We start from the raw sequence: 14,844 nt of genomic DNA on the forward strand, positions 1-14,844 counted from the left end.
AGGCCCTTTTCATAGTTGGTAGGGCTTCTTAGGAGGGTTAGGGATTCGTCCAGATTTCGAGCAGGCCACATTTCAAACTCTTTGAGGACCGTCCTACTTATAACAAGGATTGGAAACCCAAATATGTCTTTGTCACTCTCGTGAGTCGTCCATTTCCTTTTCGTGTTACGTGGGGATCCCATTTACGTTGCCCTCCTACTCTTGACATGAGTCCCTCCCTCTGCCGAGATGTAGATGATTTACTGGGGGATGGTCTCTTATCGATCGTTGATTATACTACCGAGTGGAAGCTCGCGGGCTTAGGCTTCGTGAGGACTCATCCGGCTGTTCTTTCGCCCACGGGTACTCTTTAGTTACCACTCAGTATTTTATTCGTCAACCACTAACTCTAACTTGTCTTCTTTTTATTGCAAGTACCATGTCTTCATCTTCGAGGACTAGCCGATACTTGTCGCGACCGGATCCCCCCTCTAAGAAGAGCAAGGTGGAGAAAGGAAAGAAGAGTCAAGCCGAGGCCACGGAGGTGATGCCGCCTCCGCCGGCACGCACGCCAACTCCATCCAAGGACGTTGAGCGTACGCCTACCCCAAAAAAGGTCACCCCGAAAGTGCGTGTGCCTACTCCAACCGAGGTTGACGAGGGGGTCACGTAGCCTCCATTGACTCGGACGCCCACGGCCGTTACTTTTTCCCCTCAACCCCCCGAGGTGCAAGGAGATACTTCTACTGAGTTCGGCTCGCGTGTTCGGACCAACTTGATTCGACTGGGAACGGACGTGCCACCCGGAGCGTCGTTAATAAATAAAAGTCTTGATGCGGTTGAGTACGTTACCCGTATCGCTCCTCCTGCGGACTTGGAACACCTTGTAGCCATGGATGTCAACATGCTGCAAGAGCGTTATCTCCGGCACAGTTTTGAGGTTAGTGTTTTCATACTTAATGTTCCCTCTCTGCCCTGGCGTGTGTCTTACTCTGTTTACTTTCAGGCCCTGCTAGAGGGACAGATCATTCATGCCCAACGAGGGCGGGTGATGGACTCGCTCCTTGAGGATGTTAAAATTAGGGACGCGGACAACAAGAGCCTCAAGGACCTGCTATCGATGTTAAAATTATGAGTTCACATCCTGCCGTCTCATCCACCAACTGATCTATATTGGGTAGTGGAAAATGGTCCATAGGGCATGCCCTATTGAGGTCCGTGTAGTCCACGCACATCCTCCATGTCGATCCTTTGGGAGCTAAGACTACGTTGCTCAGCCACTGTGGGTAGTAAATTTCCTTGATGTGCCCTACGTTGAGTAATGCGGTCACCTCCTTTTTCACGAACTCTCTTCGTTCTGCCGACATATACCTTTTTCGCTGATGCACTGGTTTTCCGCTGGGGTCGACTGTGAGCTTGTGGGTTATGATCCTTCGATCTATGCCCGGCATGTCCTCTGGCCCCCATGCGAACACCGTGTGAGAACGGCGAATTACATCCACTATTTGGGCCTTTAGCTTTGGGCTTAAGCCTGTGCCGATCTTCACCACTCGGTCTGGTCTGGAGGGATCCAGAACTATATCTTCCGTCTCTGACAGGGGCTCGGCGCGGGGCCAGGCCTCTTCTTCTTTGAAAATTTTCTCCGCGATCGTATGGACCTGTAAGTCCTTGCTGCCAATCTTCTTGCATGCCTTCACGTAGCAACTGTGGGCTGCCCGTCGGTCACCTCTGACGACTCCTATCCCATTCGGAGTGGGGAACTTCATGCACAAGTGTTCCACTGATATTATGGCCTTGAGGTCGGTCCTCTAGTGCTGGCCTCCCCAGTATGATGTTGTGCGCACAAGTGAGCCTTACCACGATGAACTCCATGTCCATCTTGCGAATGTTGGGGCTCGTGCCTATCTCCACGGGCAGGGTCACCGACCCTTCTGTTTCCACGGAATCCCCAGTAAACCCAGACAATGGAGTTCGTACCTCTTTGAGCTGGCCTCTAGGTAGCCCCAGCTTGGTGAAGGCGTCGTAGTACATCACGTTAACCGAGCTTCCCGTGTCGACCAAGATGCGATGTACGATCATATCATTAATGTCCATCTTAATCACTAGTGCGTCGCGATGGGGTAAGGGGCCCTCGGGGAGGTCCTCGTCAGAGAAAGTGATGGCCTCCCGCCTCTGCTTCTTCCCTTTGGGAAGACTCACCACTTCTCCCACGTACAGCTGCCTGCTCCACTTCCTCCTCTCTGTGGGTGTGTCGCCGCCAGCTGGTCCACCATAGATGAAATGTATGGTGTGTTTCTTTTGTCGTCTGGGCGCCATCTCGGTTTCCTTCTCGCTATCATCCTGCTCCGATATCTGGTCGTGGTCTCTTTTCTTGGCGTTCGAGGTGGATGGCTCGGCGCCATCCTCCTTCCTCCAGACATTTTTTAGTGGATTTTTTGATGGGTCGCGCTGCGGCTGTTGCTGCTGCTTGGATCGCTTGACAAAATGCCGAAAGTAGCCCTGCTGGATGAGTTCTTCTATTTGTCTCTTTATCACGTTACATTCGTCCGTGTCGTGCCCGGGTTGCCTATGGAACCTGCAGTACTTTGCTTGGTCTCCTTTTGGGGAGACTTTCATGCATTCCGGTGGGAACTCGACTATTCCCATCTCCTCAACCTGTTTTAGGATGACGCTGACGGGATGGGTAAGCGGAGTTAGGTTACGCAAGGGAACCAGGCGAGGCCGTTCATGGTCCCGGCCATTCCCTGCGGCCGGGTGGTTCGAACGTGGCGCCTGGCTGGGCGGACCAACTTTCCTAGGTTTCCCATTCTTCCTGCCGTCCTCCTCATCTTTTTTCTTCCTGTCGACGTCCTCTGCTTCGGCATAGCGGCTAGCCGTCCTCATCAAATCTTCGTACGAACGGGGGTGGTGGGCGTTCAGCTGCTTGTGAAAATACCCTGATCTCAAGGCGTGGATGAATATCGGGATCGCCGCCTTGGAGTCGAAATCGTAGACATTATTGACTTCCTTTTTCCACTTGATCAGGAAGTCTTTGCGGCTCTCGCCTCTATCTTGCTTTACCACACAGAGGTGGGAGAACGGTTTTTTACGCTGTATGCTACCTGAGAAGTACGTCAGGAAGCTTTTGGACAACTCTCCAAAGTTTTGGATTGACCCGTCTGGGATGATGTTGAACCAATCTTGGGTCGTTCCATCCAGGGTGGACAAGAATGCTCGGCACATGATGGCGTCCCCTGCCCCAATCATTACCATAGCAGCCTTGTACCTAGTCATGTGGACACGTGGGTCAGTGGCTCCCGTGTACGCCTTGATGGCGGGTAACCTGAAGTCCCTCGGCAGAGGTACGTCCATGATGCTTGGGGAGAATGGTGCTGCCATTCGTACCTCGGGTTCCGGCGACTGCTCCCATGCCTCTACCCTTCTTGCTAGCTCCTCGATCCTTCTCTGCAGCCTTTCGACTAGGGCCGGCTCGTCAGGGTGCCGGCGCGGGGCCGGCTGCCGCTCCTCCATGTGCGGGGCTAGTTCATCGGCGCGCCGTCCATCTGAGTGTCGACGCGGAGCTGGTTCCTCGACGTTTCGTCCCTCCAGGTGTCGGTGTGGAACCCGCTCACCAATGCGTCGTTCGCCCGCTGAGTGCCGACGCGGAGCCGGCTCATCGACGCGTCGCTCCGCCGAGTGCCGACGCGGGGCCGGCCCACGAGACTCGCCCATCCTTTCTGAGGGCAATCTTTCCGCTTCTCTTTCCTCATGTCGATGAGGGCCTCTAGCGGAAGACCCCTCGGCACGCGATTCCGGCCTTTGCCGGGCGAGCGCCCCGTGTCCCAACCGTTCTAGGGCAGAGCGGGAGGGCCTAGGTTGCCGTCCGGCCGGTCCGCTTCTTTGGGTGCCCTCTCCCGGGCCCCCGGTCCTAGTGCGACGCCCTGCGTCTCTCGCGGCACGGGCCGCGTCCTGGGCATCCACTCTTCGTGGGGATTCTACCTCTATTTCCTGAGGCCGCGGCGGGGGCACTTGGCCTTGTAGTCCCACCGCCACTTGGTTTAGTGCCGCCGCTACTGCTTGCTGAATGGTTGCCTGGAGGTTCATGACTTGGTTCGCCCCTCCATTGTGGAGCTGGTCTCGGAGGTCCCCTCCATTGTTGAGTTGATCACGAAGGTCCCCGGGCCTCCCGTTGTTGAGATGTTCTCGGAGGTCCCCTCCGCGATTGTTGGTGAGTAGGTCACGGAGGTCGCCTGAGGCGTTGTCATTGTTCACATTGCCATTGTTCACGTTGCGAGAACCGTGGGAGCTGCGGGACGCCATTCTTTCTTGCTGTTGAAAGAGGAATGAGTTTTTGTCGTAGCCTGCTTGAGTATTGGACTCAAGCTCTCAATGAAAGCAACAATGACGATAATAACATTACCGGTAAATAATAATATAATAATGCTAAAAGAGGGTAACAATAGATGTATTGTCTTTTGTCTCAATATAGAAAGTATAGTCTGCCATTGCTAGCTGAGGGGAGCCCCATTTATACTTAGGGTCCTAACGGTAACAACATGGGATATAAATGGGGAGCCTAGCCTTTAACTCTCTCTCATCAAATGGCTGAACACCAACCCTAAGGGCCCCCCACACCCCGACCCGACAGAGCATTTGGGAGGAATTTTTTTTATAATAATTCTAATGATAATAGGATAGCATAAGAAGTTCGCATGGGTAACTCAGTTGGTTCTTGGGAGCAAATAGTGGGTAAGGGCACAAGATCAAACCTTGGAAGTTGTAGTGTGTAAGTTTCACCCTCTTGTCAGTTGTTATACAGTGGACCATATGGTCCACACGGCATTGAAACTATACTAGAATTAAAATGATACTTTAGTATTATTATAATGAAACTAGTGTGAAAAATGACATTAAAAATCATAGCTCATACAATAATGTATAGTGTCAAATGAAGTTGTAGTATAATTAAAATGATACATTAGTGTTACTATAATGAAACTAGTGTGTGTGAAAAATGAAACTAAAATCCAGAGCCATACAATAACATATATATTGTCAAACAAACTTGACGTGTAATTAAAATAATACTTTAGCATTACTATAATTAAACTAGTGTGTGAAAAATGAAACAAAAAATAGAGCTCAATCAATAATATATATTGTCAAATGAAATTGTAGTAGAATTAAAATGATACTTTGTTATTGCTATAATGAAACTAGCCAGTATGTGTGGAAAATGAAACTAAAAAACATATAGCAATATTGTTAAATGAAAGAAGTGTATTTTGAATTATACATATTACATGGTCCATGATGGTACATGGAACATGGTTCACAGTAAATTAAAAATTTGCCCCGGCCCCTCTTGTGGGGATGACTCCTTGCTTTGTAGGTCCCAAGTACTAGTTTTTATACTTAATGGGTTACCGAGGCACCATAAAAGATGTGAGGGACCCATTATATATTATCTTTAAATAAATTCTTATCAATGGGTAACTGTAAAAATATTTTTATTTAACATGTGGTAAAATTAAAATGTATACATGATATCATATTGGTGTCACATATGGCATCATACATGTTTTTAAATATCTATAGTTATTATTGATATTTTGGATTTTGAAAAATAGAAAATTGAGTGTAGTATATAGTACTAGTATTTGCCCCGCGCGATGCACGGACAAAAATTTATAGGTATTGTTGTAATGTTTTTATACTAAGCGGAATTAGTTTTATTAAAAATATAAGTGTAACTATGCAATGTAATATTTAATATTTTTTGAAAGTTTAATTATGTTATTATTATGTTGATTTCAAAATTTATTGTTACTTGTATTATTATTTGAATTTTAATTTGAAATAACTAATTTAATTACATAGCTAATATATTTAAATAAAATTTGTAAATAAAATAACAGGCCCTTGTCGAAAATCTCCACCAAAAATTTATTCATTTGAAAAAAATTATTTACGTAAGAACTGTGTTTATGTTATATCTAATTTCTCATTTTTATATATGAGCAGTCAAATTAATTATAGTTGATGTTTAAATGAATATATACACAAATTATATTAAATGTAAAACTTTACCAATCAATGTGAACACAATAAATGCATTCATATTGTTAATCTCATTTGGCGGGAAAATAGAGATAATATAAAATGAGTATAAGTAAAATATGTAAATATATAAATGATTTTTTTTCCTATCGGTTCCAAATTCAACATAAATAGAATTCAACATGTATATTAATATCAATATTAATTATTAATTTTAAATGTAATAAATTAATTATAATAAATATCATAATGCTAACATTTATTTAAAATAATATAAAATAGTATCCGAAACACCACTCAAAATGATATAGTGGGGACAATAAACTCTAACAACATCCCATCTTTTATTCAAAAATTTAAAATATTGTCTCTTCGCCTAAGGATAAAATATCAAATGCACTATTATGTAGTGTGATGACATTTCTGTTATCATTTAAAATGGGTGATCATAGAATTAAATTCTGGTGGTAGGGACATTGACTCTTCGAGTTAAAAAAAATTGAGGAATTATAAATAAAAAAATAAAGAGATTTGACTATGGTATAACATATAATTAAAAAAATTGGGAAAAGATTCTGGTGCAAATGTGAAGAAAGTTAAGGGGTCTAAGTGCAATTATCCGGTTGATTAAAGGACATTCTTGCGTGCATGCAGGCATATATATATACATGCATGCATATATATTAATATATTGTGTCTGGCCACTGCATGTAGTACGTAGGTACAATGGTTTCTGTCAGAACAACGTACGTACACGCGCATGTGGTTTTTGCATGCATGTTTCCTAAACGACGTACTGCCTGCCCAGTCAACACTCATATCATCAATTTCAGATTCAAATTTCTTGTGAATTGTGATGTAGTCTTTTATATATATTTGTATGGGTAAATTGTTCCCATCTAATTTGGTAATAACAAAAACTTTGATTTTATTTTTGAGTAAATACCACCTATGGTCCCTCGAGTTTGGTGGCATCGCCATCAATGGTCCCTAACTTCCGTAATTACCATCCGTCATCCTCCGAGTTGTCAAAAGTTACCTTCTAGCGTCCTTCCGTTACTTCCTCCCGTCTCAGCCGTCAAAATGGGGGGTAATATTGTCATTTGACTTATACGAAAAGAGTTAATACTAGCCAAGGTCCCTCGAGTTTGATGGTTTGGTCATCTTTAGTCTCAAGTTTTCATGTTCCATTATTTTCCTTCTTTCATATTCTCTTCTTCAAATGTATTATTATTACTATTATTTATAGTTATTATTTAAAGTTATTATTGTTATTATTAAATTATTATTATTATTATTAAATTATTAAATTATTATTATTGTTGTTATTGTTATTATTATATATTATTATTAGCATTAAATAATAATAATAATAATTATTATTATTATATTCATATTCATATTATTATTATTATTGTTGTTGTTATTATTAAATTATTATTATTATTATTATTATTATTATTATTATTATTATTATTATTATTTAAAAAAAAATTATTATTATTATTATTATTATTATTATTATTATTATTATTATTATTGTTGTTGTTGTTGTTATTGTTGTTATTGTTATTGTTATTGTTATTAAATTCTTATTATTATTATTATTATTATTATTATTATTATTATTTATTGTTATTATTATTATTATTAAATTATTATTATTGTTGTTGTAGAAATGTGCAAATGCTATATAGGATGAGTGTATTTAATAAAATCAGAAAATTAGAGAAATAAAAATCTGGAGGAATGGAAAAATGGAAAACTGAAAAAATGGAGAAGGAAAACTGAAAAAATGGAGAAAGAAAACTGGAGAAATGGAGAAATGAAAAAACTGGAAATGGAAAAACAGATAAATGAAGTAAATGATCCCTATACATTTGTAAATTTTCTTTAATATTGTATAGGAGAAGAGGGAGTTCGAGTTGGAAGTTGAGAAACCACCAACTTTCTTTAATATTGTTTGGCCAAGTTTGGGACTAAAGATGGCCAAACCACCAAAACTCGAGGGACCTTGGCTGGTATTAACTCTTTTCGTATAAGTCAAATGACAATATTACCCTCCATTTTGACGGCTACGACGGGAGGAAGTAACGGAAGGACGCTAGAATGTAACTTTTCACAACTCAGAGGATGACGGATGGTAATTACGGAAATTAGGGACCATTGATGGTGATGCCACCAAACTCGAGGGACCATAAGTGGTATTTACTCTTTTATTTTTCTTGATACATGAGTCACATATTCAATTCTCAATTCTCCCAGTATAAAGAGTTTTCATCACCTTTGATCAACTTTTTATCGAACCCTTACTCTGCCGCAAGAACAAGACTCTCATGATAATCCTTGAAACTTTGAGCTAAACCCTGCGGGGCTTGATTATTATTTTTTATGCTTATAGTTTATGACAAATCATTAATATTTGAGTTAATACCCAAAATGGTCCTCAATTATTGTAGTTTTTCTCAATTTCGTCCTAACCGACTTTGGTGACCTAATGTAGTCCTAGACTTTTGTGTTTTTGCTCAATTTAGTCATTCGTTTGTTATTCTGTTCATTTGGTGTTAAATAAATGGACAATTCACTAATCTCAATATTGGTCTCTCTTTACTCTCACTCATGCGAAGTGTGAAATCCATCTTTATTTTACGAATTACTTCAAGAATTACTCCCAGACCTGCGAATCAAATTTTATATTCGCAGGTTTGAGAGTAAAATCAAAATTTATTGATCTTTAAAAAAATGGACAATTTTTTTTTTCAGATGAATACAATGCTTATGAATTATTATTGTCCTTAACAAAATAAACTAAAACGCGTTGTGAAATTATTCAACTACTCCTGACTGAAGAGTTCTCCTTTGTTGTCGTGTTGGTTTGATTATAACATTTTTGGAATCTCTTGCCCATCCAATATCTTTTGAAGGTAGCCAAAACAATCATATACTCTCACTATCTCGTTTTACATGTTATCTCGTTTTACATGTTATGTATATTGATGGATATAATAGAGACGGATCCGGGGAGAAGTGGACTGTGATGGATCCAGAAAAATTTTTCAGTGGGCGCAAAACATTATAATTTGAAAAATAATGAAATATGTTGGTCCCGATAGAATGAGATGAGAGTCTAGAGGGGGGGGGGGGGGGGGTGAATAGACTCTTTTCGTTAGAAGCCCTAAACGTCACCTTTCGGTGTCTTGGCGCAGCGGATAAGATAGATTTGTTTTAGATACTTTGCACGAGTTTGCGTAATTAGACAAACTTTCGGTAACGATAATAAAGGAATGATATGAGAGCAAAAAGGAAAAGCGTAAGTAAAGAGATAGAGAGGACGCGGGATTTTATAGTGGTTCAGCCAATGTTGCCTACTCCACTCTTCTTCCACAACAGTTGGAAGGATTGCACTATCACTCTTAGTACAAATACACAAAGACTTCCTTGATCACTAAGCCGGACAGCCTTCGTAGGTTTTTCAACTCCTCGAGTTTACTCCGCCTCTATCAACTTCTTCTCCTGAGTTGAGGTTGGTAGAAAATGATTTCTTGAATTCTCCAACGATGAGGTCTTGACTCTGAGATATGATTGCTTCAAACAGGTGTCAAGACTTCCTTGAGGTGTAAGACAAATGATTCTTCAAGTAACTTAGCACCTCAAAACTGGTTCACAAAAGCTTTTAGTAAATTGTAGACTTTTCAAGAGCTTTTGTAAGTGAGTAAGTCGAGTGATAATGAACCAGCACCTTCTTAGTTGATGAAGGTGAGTTTATATAGGTGATGAAAATCCATCCGTTGGAGGGAGATGAAATTTTCGAACCTTTTAACCATTGGACAAGGACCGGGGAGCTTCATGCATTAAATGCTCCATTAATGAGGTTGTACCATGTGGCCGTTGAAGGTGTGGAAAGCATTAGGGTTTTGTCCTTTAGCTCCAAGAGACGGTACATCTTCATTTAATGCTTCTTGAAAAGTGTGTCCCATAAGATGAAGTCCTTATTGTCCTAAGATGTTGTCAAATCAGACAGGTGAAACATTCTTCTCGTTGTTGAAGAGAAGTAATGCTTGATAAAGATCGTCTTTCACAAACACTATCCTTTCGTGCTTGTTGACAACTCCTGCTTGACTCTCGTTGTTGATCTTCATGTCTCGTGTCTTCTTTCGCCTTGGAGACCCTAACATCTAGTCATAACTCATTTTCGTGTGTTTGTCTAGCTTAACACGAATTACAGAGGAGTTACGGCAACTCTCGTCTAGGACGAAAGCAACGATTAAAAAAGCTAATGGTTAGGGGTCTACTTTTCTACATTACATTGGTATCATCAAAATCCTAATACAATGTTCCTAACAATTTCCCCCTTTTTGATGATGCCAAAACCTATACTCTTCTTATAAGGCTGATAAAAGTTCCATAAGGATTTTTCTATTATAAAAACAGCCATACTTGAGAGTTTACAAGTCTTTTTCTGGATTAAAGCGTTAATAAGCGAGACAAGGACAAATGACTCAAACAAGTGACACGAGATGTGTGACAATGAGAGTTTCATATATAAAGATGTGATCATTACAAAAACTTTATAAAGTGAAACATAACGAAAGTTAACTTACATTTCTAAAAGCTTTGATTTCTGTTGTTCAGCTTCCTTGAGTTCTTGGTCATCCTTTTCCTTTTGTTGCTTTAGCATCCTGTTGAAGTCAATTCTCTCATTGATTTTTGCTCTGAAAACTTTAATAGGATTAGTCCTGACAAGCTCTTCATGTTCTCCTTTAATGTTCAGACCAGTGTAATTGTTGTAGGCTTCCCGAATGTTGCTTCCTTCAACAATACCATACTTCCATTAAAGATATTATTTACTATCCCATGTGTAATTAATGTATAAGAAATGTTCTATGTAAAATATAATGGTACTCTCATATCATAATACATATACTCCAGTTTGAAGTAGAATCCTGATTTCCTACAAATTAAAATGGATCATTAGAAAAATGAAGGTGATAGTATTCAAAAAAAAAAAAAAAAATGAAGGTGAATATGGTTTTGATTATAGATGAAAAACAATAATACTAATAATAATCAGTAAAAAAAAGTTAGCAGTAAAATAAAAAAATAAAAAAAAAATCTTAATTCACGAAAAATGGAAAATGAAATGAAATTCACTATTAATTAGTACTAATAATAATCAATAAAAAAAGTTAGCAGTAAAATAAAAAAATAAAATAAAAAAAGAATACGTAATTCACTGAAAAAGGAAATAGAATTCATTGATTAATTAATACTAATAATAATCAGTAAAATAAGAAAATAAAAAAGGATCTTTAATTCATTGAAAATGAAAAAGGAAAGGCAAGATTGTGCAAAAAAAAAAAAAAAAAAAAAAAAAAAAAAAAAAGAAGAAGTTATAAGCAGTAAACAAGGAAAATCTTATATAAAATTATTAATTAATAATAATAAGGATATGGAATTAAATTATTGTTAATAATAATGTATACTATTAATAAAAATAAAATCCTCTTATTTAGTTTCCATTTTGAAGTAGTTTCCTGATTTCCTACAAATTAAAATGGATGATTAGGAAAATGAAGATAATAGTATTCAAAAAAAAATATGAGGGTGAATATGGATTTGATTATAGATAAAAATAATATGTGATTGTACTGGGGCATGAAAGAAAATTATTATTTTTAATTAGATAATTTTTATTTTAGCATATCTTACTATTTACTATAAAGTCTATATACTGTAACATGTTTTTCTATTTTATGTAAAAACCATATAATGTAATTGAATTTTTATTATTAAGATATACATTTATATAATTTCTATAGTCTATCTATACTCTTATTAAAAACAAAATCCTCCTTCCTTGCATTCCCGCCCAAAGGATATAAAAGGAAAAAAGTTACTAATTAATAATACTAATAATAATCACTAAAAAAGTTAACAGTAAAATAGGAATATAAAAAATTATCCTTAATTCACGAAAAATAGAAAAGAAAATGAAATTCACTGATTAATTAATACTAATAATAATCAGTAAAAAAGTTAGCATAAAATAAGAAAACAAAAAAGAATCTGTAATTCACTGAAAATAGAAAATGAAACGGAATTCACTGATTAATTAATACTAATAATAATCAGTAAAATAGAAAAATAAAAAATGATCCTTAATTCATTGAAAATGGAAAAGGAAATGCAAGATTGTGCCAAAAAAAAAAAAAAAAAAGTCATAATTAGGATACAAGTAAAAAATGAAAATCCTATCAAAAATTACTATTTAATAATAATAAGGATATGGAATTAAATTAATAATAATAATAATAATAATAATAATAATAATAATAATAATAATAATAATAATAATGTATACTATTAACAAAAATAAAATCCTCCTATGTAGCTTCCAGTTTGATGTGGTATCCTGATTTCCTACAAATTAAAATGGATGATTAGGAAAATGAAGATGATAGTATTAAAAAAAAATGAAGGTGAATATGGATTTGATTATAAATGAAAATAACATGTGATTGTGTTAACGCATGAAAGAAAATCATTTTTTTAATTAGGCAATTTTTATTTTAGCATATCTTCATATTTACTATAAAGTCTATATACTGTTACATGTTTTTCTATTTTATGTAAAAATCATATAATGTAATTGAATTTTTATTATTAAGATATATATTTATAAAATTTCTATAGTCTATCTATACTCTTATTAAAAATAAAATCCTCCTTCTTTGCATTCCCGCCCAAAGAATAAAAAAGAAAAAAAGTTACTAATTAATAATACTAATTATAATCAGTAAAAAAGTTAGCAGTAAAATAGGAAAATAAAAAAAAAAGATCCTTAATTCACGAAAAATGGAAAAGAAATTGAAATTCACTGATTAATTAATACTAATAATAATCAGTAAAATAGGAAAATAAAAAAGGATCATTAATTCATTGAAATTAGAAAAGGAAATGCAAGTTTGTCCAAAGAAAAAAAAAAGGTCATAATAAGGATACCAGTAAAAAAATGAAAATCCTATAAAAAAATTACTAATTAATAATAATAATAAGGATATGGAATTAAATTAATAATAATAATAATAATAATAATAATAATAATAATAATAATAATAATAATAATAATAATAATAATAATAATAATAATAATAATAGTAGTAATGTATACTATTAATAAAAATAAAATCCTCCTATGTAGTTTTCAGTTTGATGTGGTATCCTAATTTCTTACAAATTAAAATGGATGATTAGGAAAATGAAGATGATAGTATTAAAAAAAAAAAAAGGTGAATATGGATTTGATTATAGATGAAAATAATATGTGATTGTGTTAAGGCATGAAAGAAAATCATTTTTTTAATTAGGTAATTTTTATTTTAGCATATCTTACTATTTATTATAAAGTCTATATACTGTAACATATTTTTTTATTTTATGTAAATACCATATAATGTAATTGAATTTTTATTATTAAGATATATATTTATAAAATTTCTATAGTCTATCTATACTCTTATTAAAAATAAAATCCCCCTTTTTTGCATTCCCGCCCAAAGAATAGAAAAGAAAAAAAAGTAACTAATTAATAATACTAATAGTAATCAGTAAAAAAATTAGCAGTAAAATATGAAAAAAAAAAAAAAGAACTTTAATTCACGAACAATGGAAAATAAAATGAAATTCACTGATTAATTAATACTAATAATAATCAGTAAAAAAGTTAGCAGTAAAATAAGAAAATAAAAAAGAATATGTAATTCACTGAAAGTAGAAAAAGAAACAGAATTCACTGATTAATTAATACTAATAATAATCAGTAAAATAGGAAAATAAAAAAGGATACTTAATTCGTAGAAAATGAAAACAAGAAAGGCAAGATTGTGAAAAATAAAGGAGGGGGGCGGGGCATAATAAGGATACCAGTAAAAAATGAAAATCCTATAAAAATTACTAATTAATAATAATAAGGATATGGAATTAAATTAATAATAATAATAATGTATACTATTAATAAAAATAAAATTCTCCTATGTAGTTTCCAGTTTGATGTGGTACCCTGATTTTCTAAAAATAATAATAATAATAATAATAATAATAATAATAATAATAATAATAATAATAATAATAATAATAATAATAATAATAATAATAATAATAATAATAATAATAATAATAATAATAAAATCCTCCTATGTAGTTTTCAGTTTGAAAAGTAGTATAAAATGGATGATTAGGAAAATGAAGGTTATAGTATTCAAAAAAAAAAAAAAGGTGAATATGGTTTTGATTATAGATGGAAGTAATATGTGATTGTGTTGAGGCATGAATGAAAATTATTATTTTTTAATTAGGTAATTTTTATTTTAGCATATCTTACTATTTATTATAAAGTCTATATATTGTAACATGTTTTTCTATTTTATGTAAAAATCATATAATGTAATTGATGTTTTCTTATTAAGATATACATATTTATAGAATTTCTATAGTCACCAGGACTATGTGGTCTAATGGTATCCGGGTTGGACTTTCATTTGGAAGATTATGAGTTCAAGCCTCAGTGGAGGCGTTATTGGTTCTTTGTGTGTAATAGAGCCAGTAACTTTCAAAAAAAATTCAAAAAAAAAAAAAATAGAATTTCTATAGTCTATCTATACGCTTATTAAAAACAAAATGATCCTTCCTTGCATTCTCGCTCAAAGAATAGAAAAGGAAAAAAGTTACTCCGTTCTAATTAATAATCAGTAAATAGGAAAAAAAATCCTTAATTCACGGAAAATGGAAATGGAAAAAAAAAAAGACCCTTATTGTTCTAAACGTTGC

Source organism: Ipomoea nil, unplaced genomic scaffold, assembly GCF_001879475.1.
Source record: "Ipomoea nil cultivar Tokyo-kokei standard unplaced genomic scaffold, Asagao_1.1 scaffold2279, whole genome shotgun sequence".
Classification (NCBI taxonomy): Eukaryota; Viridiplantae; Streptophyta; class Magnoliopsida; order Solanales; family Convolvulaceae; genus Ipomoea; species Ipomoea nil.